The sequence below is a fragment of the Loxodonta africana genome, chromosome 9 (genome assembly GCF_030014295.1).
Source record: "Loxodonta africana isolate mLoxAfr1 chromosome 9, mLoxAfr1.hap2, whole genome shotgun sequence".
NCBI lineage: Eukaryota > Metazoa > Chordata > Mammalia > Proboscidea > Elephantidae > Loxodonta > Loxodonta africana.
The window spans coordinates 111,807,150-111,826,255 of NC_087350.1; the positions used below are offsets into that span (position 1 = coordinate 111,807,150).

At 50.9% G+C, this 19,106-nt stretch overlaps 1 pseudogene; it reads right to left on the reverse strand.

Annotated features, from left to right (window-relative positions):
• Positions 1–16,933: 16,933 nt before the first annotated feature.
• On the reverse strand, positions 16,934–18,738 carry LOC100676212 (FERM domain-containing protein 6-like; annotated as a pseudogene).
• Between the last annotated feature and the right edge of the window lie 368 nt (positions 18,739–19,106).

Consider the following 19,106-nt stretch of genomic DNA (forward strand, 5'->3'; position numbering starts at 1 on the left):
GAGGCTCCTCCCAGAAGGACCCAGCCTACAAAGACTTCGTAGACTTCTACTTGTTTTCCTCCTTTTAATTTTTTACTTTCCTCACTTTCTATACTATATACTCCTATTCCTTCGGAGTCTATTCTAGTAACCAGGCCATTCAACACAAATGGTCAAGTTCAAAAGTGATGTCAGATAGATATTCAAGGGGTCCATTGTAATATAAATGGAGTTATTGTTTGTTTCTTAGATGCTGTCTTAACACAGTTTTGAGGCCCTGCCTGGAGGCCGGTCTATCCCTTTCTTGAGCAGCTAAGGCCACTCTCCAGCCACCCCTCCTCCTTATTGGGCTCTCATACTCTTGGGCAGGTACCTAACACCTAGGGGCAACTCCTATGCTCTGGGGACTACAGAAATATCAAAATACCCAAACCCCAGAAAGCTCAAGAAACCTAGCCTACCTTGCCATGCTTGGATACATAAGATGTCTTCTCCAGGTGTGGCTTGCTGTAGCCCTGCCCTGGATGCAACCACCTGTAGGGCCCTATATCTCTGTATGCTCTGTTTTAGGCAGAGCCTGTGTGTATAATCAAACCTTTCAAATTTTCCATCTCTCTCTCTTGATCTATAGGGTTGCTGTGAGTCGGAATCAACTAGACAGAAACGGGTTAACTGGGCTGTCTTGATCTGTATCTGGCCCTACCTTGCCTTATCCAGGGTAATGTGATTAAAAGGCCCACTCCTGGACTGCCTTCTGGTCCTTCCAACCTAATCATTACCCATACCTGGGCCTCTCCCTCTTCATCACTTTCCATAGGTGGGGTGCCCCCAACCTCTACCACCTCCTCAGTACCTACCCTCTGCAGACTCCTGGTCCGCTAGGCTCCTCAGTACCCACACGGGGGTCCTCCTGCCCTTCTAGCTACACACTTGCTAACACTGGGCTGCATCCAGATTCCTCATACCTCCCCATTTCCCACACCTGGGCTGTCTCCTGTCCCCTCACACCTCCTCACTCCCCATACCTGGGCTGCCTCCTGTTCCCTCAGGCCTCCTCACTCCCCATACCTGGGCTGCCTCCTGGCCCCTCACAGGTCCTCATTCCCCACACCTGGGCTGCCTCCTGTACCCTCACACCTCCTCATCCCCACACCTGGACTGCCTCCTGGGTCTTCCCACCATCTCACTGACCACACCAGTGCTTTCTCCTGACACTTTCCACCTCCTTCCTCTGCAGATCTTTGCTGTCTGTTGATCCACCACCTCCTGAGCTACTGCACCTGGGCTACCCTTAGCTCCCTCCTAAAGACTCAGTATATTCACATAGGTGTTCTCTTGGCTCCTACCTCCCCCTAACTTCCCATAACCTGCTTGGTACCTGAACTTTCCCAATTCCTCCTGACCCACTGCTGAGCCTTCTCCTAACCCCTCCCTCCTCCTCAGTTTCCACACCCATGCTAAGTCCTTCTCATTTCCCACCCCTGGGCTGCCTCCTGACCCCTCCCACCTCAACAGCCACACCTGGACTTCAATTGACCCCTCCCACCTCCTCACTCCCAACACGTGTGCCTTCTACTGACCGACTTCCCACTTTACTCCTGAGATCTCCCCAGCTTCCTCATAGACCTTCTCACTCCCCACACCTGGACTGTGTCCTCACCCTTCCCACCTTCCTTTACCCACCCCAGGGATTTATCCTGTAGACAGGCATTCACACAGGTACCTGTCCATGAATGCTCACAGCAGCTCCACCCCTCCCATCCGTCAATAGGTGGAACCAACCCATATGTCCATCAACAGATGACTGGGTTGACAAAGTGTGATCTATCCACTCAACGGAATTCCACTGAGCTTTACAAAGCATGAGAAACTGACTTCTGCTACAATGGGGACGGACCTCAAACTCATTAAGCAAAGGAAAAAAAAGGCCACATGTTTCCATTTAGATAAGAAATCTAGAGCAGGTGAGTCCATAGGCATAGAAAGCCAATCACTGGTTGCCTTGGGCACGGGGGACAGGCATGGGGAAGACTGCTTAATGGGTCCAGGGTTTCTGTTTGTGTTGATGCCAATGTTCTGAAATAGATACTGGTGATAGTCGATAGGATCGTGAAAATACATAAAGCTATGGTATCACACCTGTTAAAACCAATAAAAAAAACTTTATTTAATGAAAAATCTACCAGTTAAAATAGTAAGAACTATGAATGTAAAAAGTTAGCTGCAAATATGCTACATAAAAACCAGAGAAATACCCACTCAGGTGAAGGTAAGGAAGGATCTCGTTCTGAACCGATGCTCCCTCGCTGGGGCTGAGGAGCTGGTGTGGAGTGGGCATGGTGAGTTGCTGGGACTCTGGTGCCTGGGCCAGAGCTGGCGATGGAGGACCTGGGGCTACTTGAGCCCCGGTGTTGACACAGGAGCAGGATCAACATTAACTGGTGGTCTAGGAGTTGTTTCTGCCGATGGCTCAGGATAAGAATCTGAATTTTCATCAGACTCTTCTTCTGGTGCCTGGGCCAGAGCAGCAGATGGAGGACATGGGGCTACATGGGACCCCGGTGTTGGTGCAGAAGCAGTTTCCACATCAGCTGGTGGTGCTGGAGCCGGTTCTGTAGGTGACCCAGGATACAAGTCTAGCTCCCCAGCAGGCTCGTTGTCGGGAGCCTGGGCCGGACCAGGAGCTGGAAGACATGGCGCCACATCTAGCTCTGCTGTTGCTGTAGGAATAGAATGGACCTCAGCTGGTGGTCCAAAAGCTTGTTCTAGAGGTGCCTCGGGATAATGGTCAAGCTTTCCAGCAACCTCTTCCTCTGGAGCCTGGGCCAGACCTGGACATGGAGGACCTGGTGCTACATTGAGCCCCAGTGTTGCTGCAGGAGCAGGATCCACAGCAGCTGGTGGTCTGTGATTGAGTTCTGGAGGTGGCCCAGGATTAGAATCTGGCTTTCTGTTTGGCCCTTCATCAGGCGCCTGGGCCAGAGCAGCAGATGGAGGGACTGGGGCTACACTGAACCCCAGTGTTGCTGCAGGAGCAGGATTGACACCAGCAGGTGGCCCAGGAGCTGGTTCCTGTGGTGGCCCAGGACGGGAATCCATCCCTCCAGCTGGCTTTCCTTCTGGTGCCAGTGTGGAAGCTGATGATGGAATAGCTGATGCTGTGTGGAGCTCTGGTGTTGATGCAAGAGCAGGATTGACATCTGCCGGGGGTACAGGAGCTGGTTCTGGAGATGACCCAGGAAGAGAACCCAGTCCTCCAGCAGGCTCTTCGTCTGATGATGGAGGTGGTGGTTGAGGATCTGGTGTTCCATCCAGCTCCTGTGATGGTTCAGGGGTAGGATCTACCCCAACAGTTGGTTATGGATTTGCCCCAGGAGGTGATGCAGAAGATGCCAGCATTCCAGCAGGCTCTCTGTGTGGTGACAGATCTGGGGTTGGAGGACCTGATGCTCTATGGAACACCAGTGTTGGTACTGGAACGTGATCTGCCTTATGAGGTCGCCCTGGAGTTCCTTCTGCGGGTGGACAGAGATCCTGAGCTGCTTTTAGACCTGGTGCCGGCCCTGATGTGGGAGGCACAAGAGGAGAAAATATTCACCAACATGACTGCATTTCCTTGTGCTTTTCCAATGACAGAAAATATCCCACTGCCTTAAAGAGAAGCCCAAGGCCCAGATTTCCACATCAGGAAGTCTTCCCAGACTGCGGTCCACCAGAGGAGGGTCTGAGGTTACTCTGAGCTCTGGCCCATCCCTGACTCTATGGGTCCTTACTGTGGATCCCGCCCCATGTCCCCTCACAAGCTCACATGCATGCATGCCCAGTCCTCCTCACCCTCTGGCTCTGTCTCACTGGGCTCCAGGTTGTCCAGCTGGGCACAGAGAAGAAGGGCATGGTGTTCCAGGTCTGAGCCTGGCATGTTCACCTGCAGGTACTCCACCAGCAGCTTCAGGCAGGGCAAGTGTGCCGGCTGGTCAAAGTCTTCTGGGTATTCATCCATCCAGGTTTTCAGGATGAAAGAGATGGCCCTGGGGATGTGTGATGAAGAACAGGGTCAGAGGCCTGGCCTTTCCCACCACACTGACCTCCCAGGGCTTCTCTGCAAGGGACTGGGTCCCTCTGCCCCTGATTTTCTGAAGTCCAGCCCCACCATGTAGCAGCCTCTCTAGCTGTCCTGGCAGTGACAAACTGGTCACTGAGCAGAGGCTTAACACAGAGCCTTGGTCACAGAGAGAATCCTATCAATGGTCTGACCAACTCTCCCTCCTCAAGAAGCCTCACTTATGTCCCTCTCTGAACCCTGGGACCCTCCCCACCAAACAGTGAACCCCCAAGGGCAGGGAACAGTGTGTCTGCATGTTCACCTCACAGCCTGGCATACAGCAGTGCTCCAGAAATATCTGACACTGGAGATACACAGAGTTTGTCTCCCATGGTCACTGATCTCCTGTGGAGCGGGTCCCACATGGAGCTGAGCACCCACCATAGGGGTGCAGGACTGTGTTGCAGGTTTCTCCCCACCTCTTGCTCTGGCCCCATATGGGGAGGGAACAATCAGAGCTGGGAGGGGGTTATAGATGGGGAGGATACCCTCAGGGCCACACTGAGCTCCTTGCCAAACTTTTGCTTCCCAGTGCACCCAGGCTGCACCCCCAGCTCTGTGTGACCGCTTTCTCCTGCTGGAGGCTCCGCTGAACTCATTCCTCCAGGGGGATCTAGATGTTTAGGACCAAGGGTATCCCTAGCTCCAATCCTGACACAGGCCTCCTTCAACCCCCAGTCTTCCTTGGAGACAGAAGGCCCTCTTTCTCCACCAAATGTCCACTCACTCTTTCTCCTGATCCTGGAGTCTGCCATCCCCGGCTGAATAGGGGCCGTCGTATCCATACCTAGATGAGGCATGAGAGTGTCACATCTTATGCACTGTGGATACTACCTGCTTCCAACGTCTAGTGTTCGTGTCTGACTCCTGACTAAAATGGAGACCAGGAGGGCAGGGGTTCCTGGTGGTTTTGTTCACTGAATGATGCTGAGTGTCTAGAACAGTGTCTGCGACAGTAGAGGCTTCATAGATAATTGTTGAATGAATGAACCCAAGCAGTACCCTCCCCAATATCTGAGTGTCCTGGGGCCCCTCTATCAGCCACCAGGGATTCTAGTTCTGCCTACACCAAGGACAAGGACCCATTAGATGGAATCTCAATCCCCCATTTTCAAATGGGGAATAGGATTGCTGAAAGCCATGTAGTCAGTGAGGGGCGAGGCAGACAGCTTCTTCAGGTACTAGAGGAAAAGAATAAATGTGAACATCCCAGGCCCTCCAGCAGCCTTTTCCCTAGAGCTGGGCTTTGGATGTTGGGGCTCTAGTGGCACAGTAGTTAAAGAGCTGGCTGCTAACCAAAAGGTCAACAGCTCGAATCCACCTGCCCCTTGGAAACCCTATGGGGCAGTACTGCTCTGTTCTCTAAGGTCACTACGAGTTGGAATTGACTCAATGGCAACATATTTGTTTTTGGTGGGGTTCCAGGCATACACTTTCCATGACCTTTCCCATGTGGTACTGACAGTAAATTCAAGCAGGCTGATCCTTTACCACCCCAATTTTCAGAGGAGCAAACTGAGGCACAGAGAGGTGAGTGACATTCCCCAGACTCACAGCTATTTGAGGGCTTAGTTCCCACTGGGCTGTGGAGGGCGGGCTGCTCACCTTTGGAGCAACAGTTCAAGGACCTGCTGGGTGGTGGCAAAAGTTCTATAGGTTCCCAAAAAGACATCGATGTACGACAAGTCACCCTCCAGGAAGGCGGGCACCAAGTGCTCAACAAGCTTCTCCAGCGAGCCAGCCTTGACTGTTCTCACCACGCAGGTCTCATCTAGGTCTGATCCACAGACACACTGGGGTGAAACAGAGGAGGGACATACTGTCAGAGGTACCCCGTGAACCATCAGGGAGGTCAGGGTCTGGGACCTCTATGACCTGTGGCAAGAGGTGGGACACGAGTGCCCCCAACAGCAAACGGGAGGTGGGGATGATTACACATATTAGGAACCTCAAGTCATTTTGTTAATAATATTACTTCCCTCTATTACGAATGGAGCCCTGGTGGCACAATTGTTCTTAAGAGCTTGGCTGCTAATCAAAAGGCCTGCAGTTCAAATCCACCAGCTACTCTTAGAAACCCTATGGGGCAGTTCTACTCTGTCCTATATAGTCACTATGGCTCAGAATGGGCTTGACTGCAACAAGTGTAGTTTGCTTTGGTATTAAGACCAGCATCCTTGTGAGTCCTCACAAAACACCCTGTTGTAGAGAAAACACTTAGCGATGTCCAGTGCGTGTCCAAAGTCACGGGATAGGAGCCCAGAACTGTCAGACGCAAGGGCTCCGTGATGTTCCCTGTGTGTCACGTGAGGCCTGCTCTGCTCCTGACTTGGTGGGGAAGGTCTGGTGTGGGCTCACTCCCTCCCCAGCTGGAGACAGTGCACAGAGCAGACACACCCATGAGACCCCCTCTGAATGCGAAGCAAAACAAGGATTTTCCTTTCTGTACATTAAAGGGGTCTTGCGAAGCGAAAGCTATGGTGGTCCCAGATCCAGCCGAAGGTGAATACCTGGAGGTCCGGGGTGGGGGGAAGACCCCCACAAGACCGAGGATCTGAACAGATGGCTCAGGGAGGGCCAATCCAGATGACGGGTAAAGGACTGAGATGTGGCTCAGCTTCTCAGGGCCAACAGTACCTCAGAGCCACCCTGCGGCTCCAGTGGCCAATGTGACAGCAGATTGGCAAAAAAGGAAAAGAACCATAACACCCTGAACAGGCTGAATGCGGGGATGCAGCCAGCGTCACAGACTGCTGGGCCATGTGGCTGTGACAGCTGTTTTGGGAAGGAGTCTGGCTCTGGGGATCTTAACTTGGAACGTGCACATCCTTCGCCCCAGCATGGCATTCCTGGGAGTCTGTTCTGGGTGGTCAGTGTATGAGGACACATGTGAGGTTCCTGCAGCCCTGCTGAAAGGGCAGCAGAAGGCATCAGTCCATTGCCAGCAGCAGTGAGAGGCTCAGTCACTGTGGGAACCGGCCTCCCTTCTGGAATTTTCTGCAGCAGAGTCAGGACAGAGCTCCTGAACTGGAGGGGTCATGGTGATGTGTTCCCTGAGATTGCAGGTTGCAAAAATATGTGCATTATAGCCTGAGCCCCGTGCTTTTGGGTAAAAGAAGCCTGCTTAGCATGAGGATGTGAGAGGCTGGCAGAAGTTGTGGAAAGAGAGCCCAGCTGACTACTGCCCTGGGACTGTAGAGTTCAACACCGAAACAGGAACAACATGGAAAAAGATGCCTGAGCTGATGAGCAGTGAAGACAGTATAAAAGACTGCTTTCTGATATTCCTACAAATATGGAAAGAGTGACTCTGTACATGGCCGGGGTGGTGAGGGCAGTGGCGGGGGGGATAAGGGAAGGGTTTTGGCAGATTCCTTTGGGAACAAACTGTGGCCCTTGAGGGAGAAAGCCCTGAAAGGGAGCTAGGGATCTCCAGGTAGTGCCTGGTCCCCTTGTCCCCTCTGGCCATCTCAGGGCACTGGCTTGGGACCCTGCCCACACACACTCACCCAGATCCTGCGCCAGCCCTTCCTGGCTCCTTTCTTGGGGTAGACGGAGTATATAATGCCATCCTCCTTTTCCTCTCGGATCTCCTGTGGGGGCTTCTGCAGAGACAGTGCCCAGCAGCGGCCCAAAGGAGGCATTAAAGGCTGCTCCAAGCCTCCTTCTTCCCTCTCTGCCCCTTCAGGCCCTTGTGTTCCCTGGATCTTTGAGGAGTTCCTAGTTCCCCTTCTACACTACATACAGGAAGATTCAGCCAGAGGCTGCACCATGCAGCCCCAGCCACGTCCACTGACCAGGGCCACCCCAAGATCTGCAGTCCCTCTCTACATCCCACCTTCCAGGGAGGAGGAGAGATTGCAGGGGGAGGAGGGGGTTCAGTCGCAGGGGTGAAGATAAGGACCTCTGAGTATTGCACCAGAATCTGGGAAGAGCTGGGCCAGCACAAGGTCAGCAATAGGCAGTCAATGCCTGCAGGTAGGACCGTGGGGTGACTGCCCTACACAGGGTGAGCTGGAGTGCAGTGAAGGCCCAGGTGACTGTGTCAATTCAGCCTAAGATCCCCCTGACCATCCCTCCTAAAGCTCTGTTCTGAACTATGACCGCTGTGTAGACGGGTAGATCCCAACATCCTATGTGATCAGGCTGGACAGGAACGTGAAACTGGTCTCCACTTGTGTCACCCCAGCCCCCAGTCTCCAAGGCACCCAACCTGGTGGACTGGGCCCACCCACCACCCTATTGCGAATCAGTCAGGAGGGGTGTGGGGCTGCCTAGGTGGGATCACAGTGGTGGTCTGGGCTGGATTGGCATCTGGGCCACCCTGTGTTACCTTCGGTTTCTTTCTGGTAAACGGCCAGAGCCTTCGGGGGTGGGGGATGAGACCACGTCTCAGCCTTCGTGAAAGGGTCGAACTCCTGGGTTTCTCAAGGTTGGATACAAGGGAAGATGAGAAACAGCAAGAAAACATGTTCCCAGTTTGAGTGTCTCCACTCAAGTGAGCTGGGCTGGTGGCTGTGTCTAGAATGTGGGTGCCTGGTTACCAGGGTTCCATGTTCTATGTACTCCATCACCAAGGAAGTGAGGTCATTTCCTGGGTCCTCTGACCTGGGTCTGACCTCAGATAAGACCTCCCCAAAATTCCCTGTGGGGTGCTGAATGCTCACATTTCCCCATGCCATCTTCATAACTGTACACAGTGACACCAACAACAGCTCCCCCTACAGAACCTGGGGTAGGCTGGGTGCAGCCAGGGCCCCAGCTTTGAGCAGACAGAGCTGGGTTCAGACACAGCTTGTCCCTCTTAACAAGTTTGTGACACTGGACAAGTCTTTGTGCTTCTCAGAGCCTCCTCAGTCTCCCCATCACACAATGGGGATCATTCTAACATCTTCTTGGGGAAGTCAGCAGGTGTATGTGAGAAAACACCTGTAAACCCGTGGGCTGGTGTCACATGGAGCTAATACACAAACACAGAGATGGGAAAATTTCAAGCAGTGGTGGGAAGCGGCATGGAGTACACCTCCAAACAGGGTGGGTTCTCCTGGTATGAGCTTGGGAAAGTTACTTCCCCTCTGGGCCTGGTTTCCCTGTCTGTCCCAGCAAGGCTCAGAATTAAACAAACATCAGATATTCCTACAATCTGCACAAAAACCTCCAAAAACTTCTGTTATTTAGAATCTGACCCAGTGCCTCACCTCGGACTAGGAGGTGGGCAGCCTTCACAGTGGCCCCCAAAAATCCCTCCTCCATGTCTCAATATCCTGTCCGACTCCCTGCCCTAGATTGGGCTGGACTCAGGGACTTGCTTCTCAAGAACATTGCTGTGGCTGTAAGGTGGCTTCTAGTCAATTTCAACTCTTAGTGACCCCATTAAGGGCAATGCCTCCTGGCTATTACACTTTCTCTGTCATTTCTCTCTCTCTCTCCTTCATTCTCTGTCATTTCCCACTCTTTCCCCCTGGAAAGCAGCTGAGGTATTTGGTCTGCTCTATGCTGCCCATGTTACAATGACTCAAAGCACCCTGATCAGCAGAGAGGAACTGGGACCCCAGTCCTGCAGCTCACAAGAAAGACTCCTGCCCACAATACAGAGTGAGCAGGAAGCAGATCCTCCCCAGTTGAACCTCAGTTGAGACTGCAGCCCCAGCCTCCTGAGAGAACTTGGGGCAGTCGCCAGGTAAGCATGCCACATTCCTGGTCCACAGAGGCTGTGACATAATCAGTCAGTTTTTGTGAGCTGCTAAGTTTTGGGGTCATGTTGTCACAGAGGAAGAGATAGCTCTTCTGGCCCACCAGGTCCTGGGACCTGGACCTGCCATCCTCCTCCCTCCCTCCTCTCGTCCTGAGCTCCCTCCAGCCACTTTGGCCTCTTTCTAACCCCTCTCTGGGCAAACTCTTGTCTGCTTCCCAGTCTCTGCACCAGCTGTGCCTTCTCCCTGGGACACTGTCCCCTGACTCATGCAGGGCTGGTCCATCCTGTCATTCTGGTCACTAGTAAATATTACCTCAGTGAGGCCTCTGGGCCCCCACCCAGTGGCCCCAGCCCTCTCTCACTGGCTGTACCCTGCATTATTTTCTGTATGGAATAGCTCTTTTCTTTCCCACGTATTTGTCTTCATGCTCTTGTCCCTCTCCCCTCCACTGTGTGCTAGCACTGCAGCCCCAGGAAAGAAACCTCACATCCCACACCTGTGTTCAGGTGTACTGGAGACAGCAGCTCTCCTGGTCCCCAGGAGACACCACTGGAAGAATATCCTGCTGCCCTCTGGTGGCTAACACTAGCACTGTATCCCCAGGCTGGTAAACCCACATCCCCAGTCTGGTAAACATCACAAAACACGCACCTGTGTTCAAGTGCCCTGGAGGCAACAGTTCTTCTGGGTCCTAGAGGGTGAAGGATCAGGACCTCCAGGTCCATGGGCAGTGTGGGGGAGCTCAGGAGACTCCCTTGCCCCCTCTTTGCCTTCACAGGCCCTGGGGTGTCCAGCTCATTCATGAGGCATCCTCACAGATTCAGGGCAAAGGCTCTGCTTCCTCAGGAGAACCCCGAGTTTCCACCAAGGACTGGATCTGGCCTCATGGTCCATGGCTCTGCCCTGCCGTGCCCAACTCCAAGTTCCCAGTCCCAGCACCCCAGTGCTCTTGCTGGGGGGAATACTCAATCCCAGGAAGTAGAAAGCATTTTCCTAGGACCTCAGAGCACAGTGGGTCATCCGCAGAAAACCAAGGCCAGCAGACACTTCTCTGAGCCTTGGTACCCTAGAGATCACCCACTCCAAGCACCTCAATTTACAGAGGTGGAAACTGAGGCCTTCTGTCCTTCAGCCCCCTCCACTCTGGGAGGGGCTTGTCGTAGCTCCAAGGACCCAGAGCAGTGACTGCAGGACCAGGCCTTGTCTACTCTGTGTTGCCGTGGAGATGGCTGGCCCTGGCAGACCCCTGGGAACCTTGGGGTCCCTCTCCCTTCATCAGCCATCTCTCCCCGCCCATGTTGTGTTCTTTGGGCGTGTGGCTAGGAGACTAGATGCCAATGTCGCAAAACACAGCTGCCTCCACCCTCTCTCTTCTTTCCAGGGGGTCACCTCCTTGGTGTCCTCTTCTATTCTGACCCCACTCGCATGGCCCCACCTGTAAAGTCAGTGTGTGTGTGTCTGTGTGTGCCTGTGCCTGTCTGCATGTGTCGGTTGTAAGAGGAAATCGGCCCCACAATTGGATGGGGTACCTGGGGTCTCCCACATCTTGGCGGTTCTCATTCTCAAAGCAAACCCCATGATACGGGCTGAGTCCTGACCTAGGGGGCCAGAACCTTCCTCATCCTCTGGCCTCTGCCCATTTGTATGTCCTGTGTCGTCCCTGCCTTTCTTCTGGAAGCTGATCATTCTCCTTGGGGGGCAGACCCTATGTTCCTCAGAGAAGGTCCCCTGGGCCAAGACCAGCCCCCCACCTCTCTCTTTCTGCACTACCACGGGGTTCCACTATGGAGCAGAGCAAATGTACAAACCTGGACTTGCACAGAGGTGGGGATCTGGGTACCAGTGCGCTACCTGCTTCTTCACGGTGGCCGACACCTCCGAATTTAATAACATCCTACCAGATCGGGCACAAAATGGTTGTCCTTATCGGAATCGTAGGCAGCCTCCAAGCACCAGCTCCAGTTCCTCCTTCTGCATCAGGCTTTCTCTCTTAAAGCCCTGCATCACTGGTCCTTGGGGAAAAGTGAAGTTACTCATTCTGAGACAAGTTTTTTTTTAATTGTAAGGGTAGGAAATCTGGACCCTAGAATCTCCAAGGTTTTTTCCAGCTGTAAAATCCTGTATCTGTGTGATTATACCCCATTAAGACTGTCCCATCCTGATTTCTGTAGAACTAGCATAGAGGCTATAAGGAGCCCTGGTGGCACTGTGGTTAAAGCACTTGGCTGCCAACCAAAAGGTCAGTAGCTGAAACCCACCAGCTGCTCCACGGAAGAAAGTTGTGGCAGTCTGCTTCTCGGAAACCCTATGGGGGCAGTTCTACCCTGTCCTATAGGGTTACTATGAGTCAGAATTTACTCATCAGCAACAGGGTATGGGTAGCTTAAGCACTGGCATCACTTCCAAAGAAATTGGTGAGGTTTACACACAAAAAGAAGTAATATTTGATGATTACGAGGGAGGGGAGAGCTAGGGATGGAAAAACACTTAGTAGACAGCAGATAAACGGTGACTTTGGTGAAGCGTAAGACAGTACACAATACCGGGGAAGCCAGCACAACCTGTACAAGGCAAGGCCATGATAGCTTCATAGACACATCCAAGCCCCTTGAGGTACCAAATTGCTGGCTGAGGGCTGTGGGGACTATGGTCTCAGGGAACATCTAGCTCAAATGGCACAACAGAGTTTATAAAGAAAAGGATCTACATTCTACTTTGGTAAGTAGCGTCTGGGTCTCAAAAGCCTGTGAGCGGCCATCCAGGATACTCCACTGGTCTCACCCCTTCAGGAGCAAGGAAGAATGAAGAAAACTAAAGACAGAAGGGAAAGATTAATCCAAAGGACTAATGGACCACATCTACCACAGTCTCCACCAGACCGACTCCAGTACAACTAGAGGGTGCCCAGCTACCACCACTGACTACTCTGGTGGGGATCACAATAGAGAATTCTGAACAGAGATTGATAAAAATGTAAAACAAAATTCTAACTCAAAAAGATAGACCAGACTTGCTGGCCTGACAGATGCTAGAGAAACCCTGAGAGTATGGTCTCCTGCACCCTTTCAGCTCAGTAACGAGGCTGCTCTTGAGGTTCACCCTTTAGCCAAAGATTGAACAGGCCCATGGAAAAAAAACAAGACTAAATGGGCACACCAGCCCTGGGTGGGGGGTGGGGGGGGGACTGGAAGGTAGGAGGGAACAGGAAAGTTGGTAATAGGGAACCCAGGGTTGAGGAGGGAGAATGTTGACGTGTTATAAGGTTGTTAACCATACAACAATGTGTGTACTGTTTGATGAGAAACTTGTTTGCTCTGTAAACCTTCATCTAAAGTTCAATTAAAAAAAAAAAGGTGGGTTTTAGACTCTCACTACCGTGGACAGGAGAACTCCCTCACCCTACGCCATCCCCGGGTCCCTGGGTGGCACAAACGATTTGCACTGACTACTAATCTAAAGGTTGGCAGTTTGAATCCATCCAGTGCCACCTCAGAAGAAAGGCCTGGCAATCTCTTTCTGTAAAGATCATAACCAAGCAAACCCTACAGAGCACAGTTCTACTCTGTAACACATGGAGTTACCATAAGTTGGAGTCGATCCCATGGCAACAGGTTTGAGTTTTTTTTTGTTTTTAATTCTAACCCCAAGTGACTGTGCCTTGTGAAGTAACCCCCAATATGGGGTTGTTGTTGTTTGCTGTAAGCTGCTGTTGAGTCAGCCCCTGACTCATGGTGACCCCATGCCCACTGGGACGAAATGCTACCTGGTCCTGGGCCATCCCCATGATCGGTTACAGATTGGATTGTTGTGATCCCTAGGGTTTCCATTGGCTGATTTTCAGAAGTAGGTCACCAGGCCTTTCTTCCTAGTCTGGCTCAGTCTGGAAGCTCTGTTAAAACTTGTTCAGCATCACAGCAACATGCAAGCCTCCAGTGGCTGCACATAAGGTGGATTGGCTGAAAATCGAAGCTGGGACTCCTACATGGGCGGTGAGAATACTACCACTGAACAACCATGAACCCCGATACGGGGTAGTTATAAACAGAATAAAATGGAAATACAGAGCCCTAATTAACAAACAAACAAAAATACTCAAAACTTCCAGAGCTGAATGGTAGCTAGTTTTGGCTTGAAATTCAGGAATCTCTGAGAAAGCAACCAGGTGTGCTGGTCACCATATGACCCAGCAATTCCACTCCTGGGTATAGACCCAGAAGACTTGAAAACAGATATTTGTACATGAATGTTCATTGCAGTATTATTCACAATAGTCAAACGGTGGAAACAACCCAAGTGTCCACCATCAAATGAATAGATAAACAAAATATGGTCTATCCATACAGTGGAATACCACTCCTCCATAAAGGGAAACAAAGTCCTGATACCTGCTAAGGTGTGATGAAACCTGAAAACATGCTGAGTGAAATAAGTCAAACTCAAAAGGACAAATATCGTATGATCCCACTTATACGAAATGTCTAAACTAGACAAATGTATCGTTCTTGTTAGTTGCCATCAAGTCTATTCCAACTCATTCTGACCCCACCTGACAGAGTAGAAGTGCCTCATAGGTTTCCTAGGCTGTAATCTTTATAGGGGAAACCCTGGTGGTGTAGTGGTTAAGTGCTACGGCTGCTAACCAAAGGGTCGGCAGTTCGAATCTGCCAGGTGCTCCTTGGAAACTCTATGGGGCAGTTCTACTCTGTCCTATAGGGTTGCTATGAGTCGGAATCGACTCGACGGCAGTGGGTTTGGTTCGGTTTAATCTTTACAGGAGCAGATCACCAGGTCGTTTCTCCAGTGGAGCACTGGTGGGTTTCATCTGAAAACTTTTCAGTTAGCAGCTGAGCACTTAACCACTGTACCACCGGGGTTCCTTAGGCAAATGCATGGAGATTAGAATGTATCAATGGTGACCAGGGGCTGAGTGGAGGGAGAAAAGAGGACTTGTTGCGGAAGGGGCAGTGGGTTCCCTTTGCGGTGGTGAAAAACATCTGGGGATGGATAGTGGTGACGGTCGCCCAGCACAGTGAATGTCATTAATGTCTCTGAATTGTACTAAAAATGTTAAATAAAAATAAGAAACAAAGCATATGAACTTAATATTCTGCTTAGTTAAAAAAAAAAAAAAAAAAAGGAAGCGATGGTGGACCAACCCAGGCCTAGAGTTGGAGAAGTTAGAGAAGCAGCCTCTGGCATTTGGATGTTCTGTCCACGGCTCTGAAAAGTGGGCCTCGACTCTCTGGGTTGGGAAGCCCACCTTGGTTGGGCCCCCGTTTAGACTCCTTTGGGGGTTATCCAGCCTCCCCACAGTGCCCTGGGGCCTCAGGAAGGGCTTCTTGGTTAATTAACAGACTGTTTTGGGTTGGCTATTTTCCCCTCTGTGTGTTTTAAGTCATTTGAAGATTTTGACCATGTGTGGGCTGCGTACTGCTTTCTCACATATACTGATGGAATTGTTAACAGGTTGAGTTAGCTGGCTCTGGCTTTAAATGTTCACCATTTTAGGTTAAGTATTTGCCAGAAGTATTTTTACGTTTGGAAATGACAGTGCTCAAGTTGATCTGATTAGGTTCCGGCCTGGTATCCCAGAGCACACCCCCAACCTCTGTGCACTTGGAGGGCATGAGTGTGTCTTAGCCAGCATTGCTTCCCTCTGAGTCCTAGCCCAGTGCTGAGATGTAGGTGGGACTTGATAGGCATCGGTGTAATTAACGCGTGGTGGGTCCATGTTATAGGAGTCTCCGGTGGTGCAAATGGCTAAACCAAAACTACTAACCAAAAGCCTGGTGGTCTGAACCCACCCAGAGGCACCTCGGAAGACAGGCCTGGCGATCTGCTTCTGAAAGGCCACAGCCTTGAAAACCCTCGGCATCGCAGTTCTACTCTGCACATGGGGTCCCTGTGAGTGGGAATTGGCCTGATGGCAGCTGGTAACCGGATCCACCTGAAAATCATTGCAGAAGAATCCTCAGCCTAATCAACCCCGCTTCTACCTGTACCTTCTCAAGACACCAGTTATGGAGAGGAATCGTGAGCTCGTGTTCCACTTATGGGACAGGGTTCTAAGTCGATGCCAAAATCTAGTCTCACCACTGTGTGCTTTTTTTGTCTTCTTCCCTAGTAAGCGAACATGGTGACCACCTAAGCAGATGGTGATACGTGGACACAGGGTGGGAGAGAAGTGTCTCCACTCCAGAAGCCCCCAGGAACTGGGCCCAGCCCACCACCCACAGGGTCCTGCTCCGCTGGAGTGACAAGTTTGTGAGACTCAGGGGAGCCGTGGCCCAGAGACCGGTCAGCAGATGGGGTGTGTAAAGACAACACAGCTTGCCGTTGCTGGCTAAACCGTAAAGAACTGCTTTCTATACCATTGCCAATTACTTTTTTTGGGACTTGGAAGCGCTATTTTCTTATTGACTCTTGCATTATTTAATTTTGCACGTAGCCAATGATTATACGTAAGTACCATAGGTAATCTGTTTTTTTTTTTATTTTGTCTTTTCCTTTTTTATTTTTTGAAACAACTTCCAAATACAAAAATGTAATTATTCAAAATGGATTTTCATATACATGTATATATGAAAAATTCTTCTGTAAACAGTGGATTGAAAAGCAAAACTGTTCCTTAGCGTGTTTCATTTTGAAAACCCACAAAACTATTCATAAATCCAATTAGAAAGCAGGCGTACAAAACCACCAAGGCTGGTGAAACCCTGAAGGCCTGATTCTGGCTGAAGCAGAGAGAAAATAAAGTATAAAGCCCTACTTGCTTAGTTAAACACGTCTTTCCCCTGTGTTTGCAAGAAAAACTAAGAGCTAAAGAAATGCACTGTTATCACAACCTGGGCCCTTTAGAATTCAACCTTTACCAGGAATCGTCATTTAAACATCTATATTTAATGACATAAGTGAATTAGTCATTAGACAGTCCTTTCAAACTTTTACCCTTTTATAGAGAGACTGAAATACGTTTATACATTCTGATATCTCCAACTTTGGTTCCTCTAAAGCACTGGTTGAGCAGAAACTAGCATCACCATAATTTGTTACTGATAACAAACAAAACAAGCCAACAAAATCACCTCTAAGCTTATACAGCCCATACAGCCCCCAGCAAACAGCAGGCTGCCTGCACCTCTGCGCACAAAGGACTTTATACGACGAACTCTGGAATTTCATCCCGAGCGAGATCCAGAGAGAAGTATTTGCTGGTTCTTTTGACTGGAAAATCGTCTTGGATGTTGACACGCTGTTGAGCCAAGCAGCTGTTGCGGTAGAAACCTTCCTCGTCCAGTTCGTGGCCACATCCAACGGTGAAACTCTGAGCCGTGTCCTGACACAGACCTGCGACGCGCGAGAGGTCTTCTTGGTAAAGTCTGATGTCATCAAGGCTCAAGCTGTGTCAGTCAGGGGAGGTCTTTGGTTTTCAACATATAGTCTGGGGAAGAGAAGCAGTACTCTGGCCACGACGTTGGACCACTGTTTCTGAGGAGCTGGAGGTAGAAAAACCGATTTCTTCTACAATTAATCCGGAGTGTCCATTCAGCTTCCGTGACACGAGCAAGTCCTCCGAGACGTGGGTACACGTGTCTGGGCTGACTTTCAGAGACTCTTCATTCATCTGCTCCAGGTCTCTGCGGTCAACAACCAACATCTCTATTTCATCGTCCTGGAGTCCTCCTCCAGCCGGTCCTTGCTGCCACTCTCCACCCCTGAGGTGTGGGAGCTGCCGTGGCTGGTCATGGAGCTGCAGGTTTTCGGCTTGCGGTGGTGGCGCTGCCTGAGGAGCTGTCCTCAGGCCCAGTGTCCCCGGGCTTGGTGTCTGCCTCAATGCCAGAAGTGTGGGAGCCGCTGTGGCTGGCGCTGGAAAGACGAGAGGCACTTGTGCTTCCTGGCTGCCTGCCCGGCTCCCGCTGGCCCGCGGTCGCTTCTCCAGTTGGTCCATGTGAAGGCCCAGGCTGTCACTGATGGAAGATTCTTGGTACTGCTTCTTCATTTCCCTCCAGCTTCCGACTATGGAGCAGGACAGGCTGTAGGTTCATGGAGAGGCGGTGGCAGTTGCTCAGGAGTTGCAGAAGGTGTCTGGAGCGCACGGGGCACCCCGTGTAGTAGATGAGCTTCCTGGCTGGGGGCAAACCATCAGGCGAAATCTCAAATTTCTTACCCACAAACATCAACTTTCCAACATTTGTCCAAGGGAATCATAAAGTAATTGTTTTCCTTCATCTAAATTCTGAAAAATATGTATTCCCCGCATTGTCAATCCAAGGGTCAGTGAAGTCAGTTCCTCTTTTATCCTTACATAATCTGTAGTAATGAACGGCGACATCATCCAGTCGAACAGCCTCTTTGATAAATTTAAGATGGGCCTCAGAAGCTGTCAGTGCAAACTGATCTTCGCGCATGTTTGGAATGTGCTTCAGGATGTAGTCCTTCCCCCTCTTGGAAACAACCCAAGATGGGACGTGAGCCTCTGGCTCAAAGTATTTTCCATAGCGCTTATTCCTTTTGAAGTTCCCAAGATCAGCCTGGAGGGCAAAGGCTGCCAATGGGAAGTAGGCCTCCTCTTGGAGCACACATTGAGAATGAAGAACTTGTTTTTTCAGGTAATAGTAGCTTGTTGCTCTGTCCTGATCAATCTGCCATTTTCCACTTAGTACTGTACGTGGAAGTGGATGATCAGAAAAAAACCAAAAACCAAATCCACTGCTGTCGAGTCGATTCCCACTCATAGCGACCCTGTAGGACAGAGTAGAACTGCCCGATAGAGTTTCCAAGGAACGCCTGGTGGATTTGAACTGCCAACCTCCTGGTTAGCAGCCATAGCACTTAACCACTATGCCACCAGGGTTTCCGTGGATGATCATAGGAGGTCCAAACTGATCAATACCCTTGCTGGCCTCTTTCTTCCATTCTTTTGGGCAATATTTATAAAGCTTTTGTGACAACTCCATATACACATGTTCATTATCTTTTGAGACTGAGGCAGCTCGGCTTTTTGTGCTGTCTCTTAAGCTTCTGCTTCCTGGTTCCTTGGCCTCTTGGCTCTTGGGACCTCACGCCCACTTCTGCCCTGCTGGGGCAAGTGTTCCTAAGCTCTGTAGCTCCATCGATAAGTGCCTAGAGGCGCCCCACTCCGCCAGGAAGCCTCCTGCACACAGGCACTCAGCTCTCTTGCTCCCAGGAAGCCTCCTGCACACAGGTAGGCACTCAGCTCTCTTGTTCCTTGGGTCGGCTCTAGCACTGTCTCACGCTGGTCTCCTGGCTCTGCCACTGCAGGTTCTCTGCTGCACTGGTCCTCTGCCGTTGTCACAACTCAATCCATT